This window comes from Canis aureus, unplaced genomic scaffold, assembly GCF_053574225.1.
Source record: "Canis aureus isolate CA01 unplaced genomic scaffold, VMU_Caureus_v.1.0 ptg000086l_RagTag, whole genome shotgun sequence".
Taxonomy (NCBI): Eukaryota; Metazoa; Chordata; class Mammalia; order Carnivora; family Canidae; genus Canis; species Canis aureus.
The window spans coordinates 2,287-11,189 of NW_027554427.1; the positions used below are offsets into that span (position 1 = coordinate 2,287).

General features: G+C 50.6%; 1 long non-coding RNA gene across 3 annotated transcripts; it reads left to right on the forward strand.

Moving 5' to 3' along the window:
- Positions 1-1,534: 1,534 nt before the first annotated feature.
- On the forward strand, positions 1,535-8,115 carry LOC144309562 (uncharacterized). 3 transcript variants are annotated; one of them, XR_013375519.1, is made up of 4 exons: positions 1,535-1,637; positions 3,138-3,207; positions 3,743-4,708; positions 7,821-8,115. It is a non-coding gene; the product is annotated as an uncharacterized LOC144309562 (long non-coding RNA). The 3 variants fall into 3 exon arrangements; XR_013375518.1 differs by lacking the exon at positions 1,535-1,637 and adding an exon at positions 2,748-2,827 and having other exon boundaries at positions 3,067-3,207; XR_013375520.1 differs by lacking the exon at positions 1,535-1,637 and adding an exon at positions 2,748-2,827.
- The last annotated feature ends 788 nt before the right edge of the window (positions 8,116-8,903 follow it).

An 8,903-nucleotide genomic window follows, 5' to 3' on the forward strand; every position in this document is an offset into this window, starting at 1 on the left:
CTAGGCCCGGTCGCAGCCGCCCCCCCCCCGCCCCCGCCCCCCCCCCGCGGGGCCTCGCCTCGGGCTGCGGATGCGCAGGCCCCACGGTCAGGGTCAGGGCGTCAGCGGCGCTGAATCGCTGACTCGGGAGGGCGGCCCGCGGACGGAGGGCACGAGCCCGCGCACATCACGCGCTCTGGGGAGCGTCCTGACGAGTAAGTGGTTAGCGAGGGGGACCCCGGCGTTGGACGGCCGTGCTGGGCCGGGCGCACGGAGGCAGGGAGCCGACTGGCGATCGAGAGCCCGCCTCGGGAGCTGCTGGGGAGCGGCCAGGACGCCTTCCTCTCGGGCTGGTGGGCGCGGGGGATGCGGGCCGAGCAGCTAAGGGTCCGCCTGGGACCTACTGACCAGGGAAGCCGAGTTCCCGAGAAGCCTCAACTCCCAGCCACGGCGGGTTTGCTGTGCTAAAGTCCTCCCGTTCGGGAAAGACTGGCCCCTGGGCGTGTCGATGGAGTTACCTGCATTGAGGCCCCTGTGATCTGAAATCGTCCTTAACCCTCTGAGCCCATGGGACTGAGTGGGCCAAGCCACTCTAGTTTTTTTAAATTTTATTTATTTATGACAGAGAGAGGGGCACAGTCAGAGGCAGAGGCGGGCCCCTTGCAGGGAGCCTGACGTGGGACTCGATCCCGGGTCTCCAGGATCAGGCCCTGGGCTGATGGCGGCTAAACCACTGAGCCACCCGGGCTGCCCTCCCACTCTCTTAAAAACTAAAATCTTGGGACGCCTGGGTGGCTCAGTAGTTGGGCATCTATCTGCCTTCTGTTCAAGGCTTGATCCTGGGGTCCTGGGATCAAGTCCTGCATAGCGCTCCTGGCACGGAGCCTGCTTCTCCCTCTGCCTAGGTCTCTGCCTCTTTCTCTGTCTCTCTCAAGAATAAATAAAATCTTAAAAACAAAACGAGCAAAGCTAAAATCTTTAGGGCACTTGGGTTGCTCTGTTGGTTAAGCATTGCACTCGATCTTGGCTTAGTTCTTGACTTTGGGGGGTGAGTTCTGTCCCCATACTCGGCATGAGGCCTACCTAAAAAGAAAACAACCAAAGCACAAAACCAAAAACAAAACAAAAAAACCATCCCCCTAAGAAACAAAAACCCCATCAAAGTCTTTTATTTGAATACTTGCAGAGCTATCCTTCACTAAGACAGAATTTGCTCTTCTTGCCCTCTTCTCCAGTTTCTCCCCTTGTGTGTAACTGGGGCTATGTTCCAGCATAACAGAGCAGGAGATGCGCTCAGGCTGAGAAGGCAGATGAAGGTACTACACCCTAAGGAGGCTGAACGACCTAACCAGCAAGTACCAGCTTGGGGACTGTGTTTGGGACTGGAGTATAGGTGCTTGATAAAGGAGAGGGGGATTCAGATTGGGTAGGGTGAATTTACTGCTTTGGGAGTATTCTTCTGAGATACAAGGTTTGACATTCTGTCAGGGACCGCAGGAGTTTGTGTGAACTTGCTACAAGGATGGCTTCTAGAAGCATGAAAGGAAGCTACGGCCGTGCTCAGTGAGGTTGAAATTGCTGGACCCCTGACAGATGGCAGCTGAAGGCTAAACCGCTCAGGGATTGTGAAGCTGGGATACATATGATGACTTTCTAAGGTAAGAAAACCCAAGCAAATGGATATATTCCACAGGAAGCACCGACAAACACATCATTTACCAAGGCTCTAGGAATATGCTGATGAGAGGGACAGCAGCGTCGTTAAACAGTTCAGTGGTGGGGTACGTGCATAGGCCAGTGCTGACAAACAGTAAGAGTGGCTGTCATAGAAACGGATGACAGGACCCTGCAGCACTTGAGGTCAGGCGGTGGCATTGAACCATCAGAGGCCAGGTTTACACCATTTACTGTGAGCCATGAGGTTGGAGTGGCAGCCAAGGCACCAACCCACAAAGGGTTCCAGAAATGGTTTGAAGAGCCCAGTGTTTTTCGTACAAAATGGAAGGTCAGCCACCAGGAGTAGTACTCTTATTATCAAAAGAAATCAAGGCTGGATGATGGGAGGCTGAAGACGGCTCAATACAAAGGCATGATCCCTTGCCAAGTTCTAGTCAGTGTTCAGGCCTGGGACTGTCTAGTCTTTGAAGAGGAGGCCAGGTCCCCAGAACAAAGGACCATGTATGTATGGCAAGGGGATAAATATTCTTCCAGGAATTTTCGTACAGTTATTCAGCATATCTTTTACCTGTAGCTGTGCAATAAGTTACCCCAAAACTTAGTAGCATAATTGACTATTTTTGTTATCTCACGTGGTTTCTGTGGGTCAAAAATCTAGTTAAAGCTTAGCCAGATAGTGCTGGCTCATGGTGTCTCTGAGAATGCACACAAGATGTGGGTTGGGGCTGTAGTCATTTGAAGGTTGAGCTGAGCCTGGGATGTCCACTTCCAAGGCAGCTTACTCACATGCACAAGCAGGGGGAGCAGCAGGCTCCCTGCTGAACAGAGAGCCTGATGTGGGGCTTGACCCCAAGACCCTGGGATCATGACTTGGGCCACCCCGGTGCCCGGCCAGTAAGTTTTTGACCAGAGGCCTCAATTCCTTGCCTCATGGATGTTTCCATAAGGCTACTTGGGTGTTTCCATGACGTGAAAGCAAGTGATCCAGGGGAAGCAAAGCGGAAGTCACAATGCCTTTTATGACCTAACGTTGGAAGTCACACATTGTAATTGTCACAGATTGTCACAGGTCTGCCTTACTCAGTGAGGCAGGGGACTTCACAAGGGAATGACTGAATACCAGGAGGCTAGAATCATTGTGGCCATTTGGGAGGCTGCCTACCACATTTGGGTAAATGTAAATAAACAAGGGGGATTGGACTCTAGGAGTAATTTGAGGAGTGGACTGGGGAAGGGGGAATATACCAAGAATTTTAATATTGTTGGATGTAGGGTCAGAGTTAACATTAGTTTCTGGATGTACAAAACATAATCGTGGCTCACTGTTAGGATGGGGCCTATGGGGAGCCAAATAAATAGAATCCCAGGTCAGGATCCAGCTCACAATGGTAACCGTGTGACATTACTCAGTTTGCAGATGTGTAATGGAATAGAATGTTTGAAAATCCATGCAGAACACACATTGCGTCTTTCATTTGTAGGATCAGAACTATCATGATTGTGGAGGCCAAGTGGAGGCCTCTGTACCTGTTTCCATCCCTGGTCAAAATAGTAAGTATAAAACAATATCACAATCTAGGAGGAATGACGGATATTTTTATTACTCTTTTGTTGTTTTGTTTTGTTTGGTGTTTTTTTTATTCCTTTGTTTTTAAAAAAGATTTTATTTATTCACATGAGACAGAGAGAGAGAGGTAGAGACATAGGCAGAGGGAGGAGAAGCAGGCTCCATGCAGGGAGTCCAATGTGGGACTGGATCCTGGGACCCCAGGATCACTCCCTGACCCTAAGACAAATGCTCAACTACTGAGCCACCCAGGCATCCCTAATTTTATTCCTCTTAAGGATATAAAGGATTCAAGTGATGGTCCTTGTCACATTTCCATTTAATTCACCTGTCTACCCCTGCAGAAACCAGATTCATCCTGGAGGTTGGCCGAAATTTCCATAAATTCACCCAGATAGTAGCCCTAACTGAGGCTGCTATGCCAGATGTAGTCTCTTCGCTCAAGCCAGATTCATGACTTCTCAGGTACATGGTATACAAACATTAGTTGGCAAATGTGTTTCTTTCTATCCCTATCAGATACCGTTTGGATTCACATGGAGCAGACAACAGTATGCATTTCCCATTGCTCCAGGGTTGTACCTTTCCAGTCTGTCATAGTTCACGTACCACCTGGGTATCTGAAGAACATTGTGCCGATTTGCTCCTCTGATAGCTTGTCAATGGAGTTAGATTACAGGAAATGTCTGGCACATTGGAAGCCTTGGTAAGAAACGTGCATTCCATTGTTGGAGAAGATGCCTGTGAAGATTCAATTATCTGCCACATGAGAACAATTTTGAGTGCCCCAACAGTTGGGGACATGCTGGGTCCTATCATCCAAAGTAAAACATGAGTTTTACCACTTGAATCTCCTGCAGAGAAGGAAGCACAATGCCTGAGAGGACTTTTCAGGTTTTGGAGACAACATATTCCACATCTCAGAACACTTCTCTGCCTTGTATACCAGGTGACACAAAAGACTGCCACTTAAAAAAAAAAAAGGTTTTATTTGTTAAAGAAGGAGAGCACAGGGCAGGAGCAGAGGGAGAGGGAGAAGCAGGTTCCCTGCTGAGCACGGATCCCAACACAGGGCACGATCCCAGGACATTGAGATCACAACCTGAGCCAAAGTTCCCAACGCAGGGCTCCATTCTAGGACGTTGAGATCACGACCTGACCAAAGTCAGACTCTTAACTGACTGAACCCAAAAAGACTTCGACTTTTGAGTGTATCCCAGGATAGGAAAGTTCTCTGCAGAGCAGCAGAGTCTAAGCTGCAGTTGAAAGCAGCCTTGTTACTTGGGCATAAGACTGAGCAGATCTCAGAAGATTGGGTGTATCATGGGTAGGGAACGATACCTTCCAGGAGTCTGGAGCAAACCCATGCTGTCCACAGAGGTGGCTCGGATATGTTTCATAAAGCCGTTCCTGTAATGCTGCTGGGCCCTGGTGGAAGACCGTTGGACATGACATGACCGCATGCCCAGAACTGCATCTTGTGAGGTAAGTTCTGTCAAACCCACCAAGTGATAACGTTGGTTAGGTTCCACAACTATCCACTGGTGAGCGGAGGAGTCCCACAGAGTTAGAAGCCACGGCTGCCACCTGAAGACTTTATCCTCTTTGTGTCTAGCACCGAGTTGGCAAGCAAAGGAGCCCCCATTCTTGGTTGGAGTGAATGACCCAGGTTAGGAAAGGATAGGGCTGCTTTTAAACCGGGACATAGAAGGACGCCTGGGTGGCTCAGCAGTTAAGCATCTGCCTTCAGCTCATGGCATGATCCTGCACTTCTTGGATCAAGTCCCACATCGGGCTCCCCGAGGGAAATCTTCTCCCTCTGCCTCTGTCTCTGCTTCTCTTTCTGTGTCTCTCATGAATAAATAAATAAAATCGGAAAAAAAAATTAAAACCAGGGCATAAAGAGCAATAAGTTTGACTCCCAGGAGATTCATCCAGGACCCTCTTGGTATTCCCTTGCCCCGTTGTGACAGTAAAAAGACAAGTGCCACAACCCTTGCCAAAAGAGGCCTGGTGAGCTGGGGCTCAGAAATTTTAGAGATGAAGGTGTGAGGAAGGCCACCTGGCAACTTAGCGAGGAGGACAGCAGAGTTTGTAGGGACCTTGAGGGGAATCTGCAACAAATAATGCAGGGAGGACAAGATGAGTATCCATCATAGCCCAAGACCAGCTGCAGTGGCCAAGGCCATCATTTACTCACTGGTCTTCCTCTTCTGAGTCTTCCCCAGGATTAGAGGCCACTGGAATCTCAGGGGAGACCCTTCCCACATAGGTGAAGTGCATTCAGGCGGTGCACGTGGTCAGTTGGCCAGCAATAGATCCTGGATTTTGTGGAGGAGAAGAGGAGTGACCCATTGTTGGCTGCACTCAGAAGCCAGAGGCCTCATCTCCTCCTACCTGCTGGGCAGAGGCCCGAGGCCTTGGGCTGAGAATCTCCACAAAGGGAGAAAGCAGAAGTCAGTGTGACAAGTAGACTGTGCTTAAACAGCCACCTCAACTACAGAGGGAGGTTGATGAGGATCGTTCAGGTGCAGATGCGCAGCGGGGAGATGCTTAGTGGCTTCAGGTGGGAGCAGCTGTAGGTGGGAATGGCTCCTCCTCAGAAAGGCATTTGGGAGGAAGGCTGACAGGCTGAGGGGGAGGGCAATGGAGGTCGCCTCAGAGTGTGGGAGTTCTCACTGCCGACCTTTGGAGAACCTCTTTTCTGTGTCCTCTGCAGCCATCAGTAGAATATACATCCCTCATGAGGAGTCAAGTAGTTGGACTGACTTTTTTGCTGAGTGAGAGGGGCATGAGGGAGGGGCAAGGGCAGAGACACCCCTCTGGGTTCCAGGCATGTGGCTCTTCTTGGGCTGTTCCTTCAGAGAAATGGGACATTTCAGAAGCACAGGGGAGGGTTCACACACAGCCACTTCTGCAGCAAGGGCCCTCCTGCTTCCGAGGAGCTCTGCCATCAGAACAGTTGGTGGTTGTGACAGGGGCCTGGTGTGCCCTCCTGTCCTGCCTGCTCCATAAGCTGCCTCCCGGGCCTCAGCTCTGAGCAGGTGCCCCTTCCTGCTCATACATAAGTGGAGCATGCTCAGTTGGGTCATAGTCCAGTGTTTTGGTGGTTCTAAATGCTCATGTACCAAACCTGCCCCAGCGCATTCCCCTTGTGCCCCACAGAAGAGCAGCCTGCCATGGGATGTGAGGGCTGAGCACTGCTCCAGGGAGCAGCAGAGCAGTCGGGGTGGGAAGTAGAGGAAGGTCGGGCCCGGGTGTGGATTGCTGGCCATGCTGGTGGTGGAGGTAAATTAGCATTTGGTTGTAGAGCCTCCTCGAGTACCACAGTGCTGGCGGGTGGCTCTGGCCCTCGCCTGGGGCCCTGCCTGCGGCTGTTGCTCCTGAGGCCTCGTGGGTTCTGCAATTGATTTCTGATTTCACCACCTGTATAGGCTTAGGTGTTGGCTTCTGTAGTCTGCACACTAGTTTCCCAATCCACCTTTTTCAGATTCTAAAAGTTGGCTTTTCTTGAAGAGTGGGGCTAATTCATTCTCCTTGACTTTCTGGTCTTAGCTATTCCTTTACTTCATTTAGGGTTTCAGGAGGCAGCTGAGAGCACTCAGGCTCAGTTGTCCATGTGTCATCAGAAGTTCACTGAGAGATTCTCAAATGTGTCAGTCTGCTCTTGTTCCTAGAAGAAATGCTTTGTGATTCTGTTCAAAGAACACCAATTAGTTCTTCTTAGTAATGTTTTAGTAACGACCTTTGTATCTACTTATACTTGAGATGGTACATTTTAAAGAAGATTTATTTACTTGAGATAGGACAAGCGGGGAAAGAAGGGCAGAGGGAGAAGCAGACTCCTCGCTGAGTGCAGGGAGCCCCATTTGGGGCTCAATCCCAAGACCCTGGGATCATGACCTGAGCTGAAGGCAGCCGCAGAGCTGAACCACCCAGGCACCCCACGATGGTGCTTTAATGTTCCCTTCTCTTGTCTTTTTCTGACATTTTATGTCAAAAATTCACTAGCCCCATAAGAGGGGTTTTTTTATGTCGTCTTGATTTTTTAAAAATAATTTTCTAGTCTCTGAATTGCTCTGAGCTTGGTAGAATGTGAATAGGAACGTATTCCATAGAGCAGGAAGGAGGACAGATCTGAACTTGTGGAAAGTTGCCGTTACTGTTTTAGAAGCTCTGCTTGCCAGAGAAGGCAAACAAAACCTCAGGACCCGACCTCTTACCACTGGACTGGGGTAAGAGATGGGTTATTCTGTCCGGCTCCTTGAAATCACCTTGGAGATGGTGATGATCTTTGGGAAAGTTCAGGAAATTAGGTTTGGAACAATTTATACTCTCTGAAGTCCAATAAAGAATGGAGATGAAGCCGTAATTGTTTTCCTTCACTTAGCTGGTATTAAGGGACACTGGGTGAACCTAGCAGAGAAAGAGCTGAAGATTTAGGACTAGAAGTTGTAGGATGGCAGGAGAGGTGGAGGACCGCCTAGGGTCTCACTTCCTGCTAAGATGGGTGGTTGAGGCTGAGTGTCCTGTGCCAACAGGAGGAGGCTGAGCACTGTGAAAATCTACTTAGGCTTTTCCCTTAACCTTGTGCCAGGTTGGTGGAGATGAGTGGACAAGACCCTCTCAATCTCTTGGATCTTGCAGCACAGAGCCTGCGGAATGAGAAGGCCTCAGCTGTACGTGACCTGGAAGAGCTCCCTGTGGGCCTTTTCCCAACTCTGTCCACAGCAGCCTTTGATGGGGGACACACGAAGACTGTGACAGCAATGGTGCAGGCCTGGCCCTTTCCCTGCCTCCGTCTGGGACCGTTAAGAGATCAGTCAAGAACTCAAGACCTCTTGGAAGCCGTCCTGGATGGGCTGGAATTGGTTCCTCCTAACGCAGTTTGGCCCAGGTAACTGGAGAGTTGGGGTGCTGGTAGGGGCACAGTGAATTGCAGAAGTGGGAGCTGGATTCAGGGATGTGGAGTCCAAGCATGTGCTAGCCTCTCCTGGTGGTGCAGCATCTGTCATCATGAGGCCCTGAGGCCATTGTCAGAGTCCCTCCGTGAAGAGAGTCCTGGCATAGTTCAGAGCTGATCATGCTACTGAGGTGGTTAAGAGTGTGGCTGGGTTCCTGGGTGGTATCCCGGCAACATATAATGTGGGGAAGCAAGGAGGGCACCTAGAAGGCGTAGTGGACGGCAGAGGGCAGGGCTGCTGGTTGGCACAGTGGTGGGTCCCCAGGGTCTGCCACTGCTGCTGGTCTCCTGCCGGCCCCGCTCTACAGGCCTGAAATTCCTCATGTCTGCTCTCCTCCTCATTCCCCACAGGAGATCAAAGCTGAAGGTGCTGGATTTTACCCATGACGTTGAGCACTCCAACTGGGAGGAGTGCTCGGAGGCTACTCCTGCACCCTTTGTCATCACTCACATGCTAGAAGAGCCGGAGGCGGACAAGCTGACACCCAGTTACAAAGAACAGCCTTAGCATCACCGAGAACCCGAGGAAATACACAGAGACCTTTTCCTAGGTGGTTTGTTCGGCTTCTTCCACCTGTCTGGGTTCCCCTCGTACATACTCCAGAGAGTCGAGAAGAACCATGGCAGTCTGCGCCTCCACTGTCAGACACTGGTCATTGTCCAAGTGCCATTCCTCAGCCTTGTCGAGATCCTGGGGATGCTGGAGCTGGAGACCAT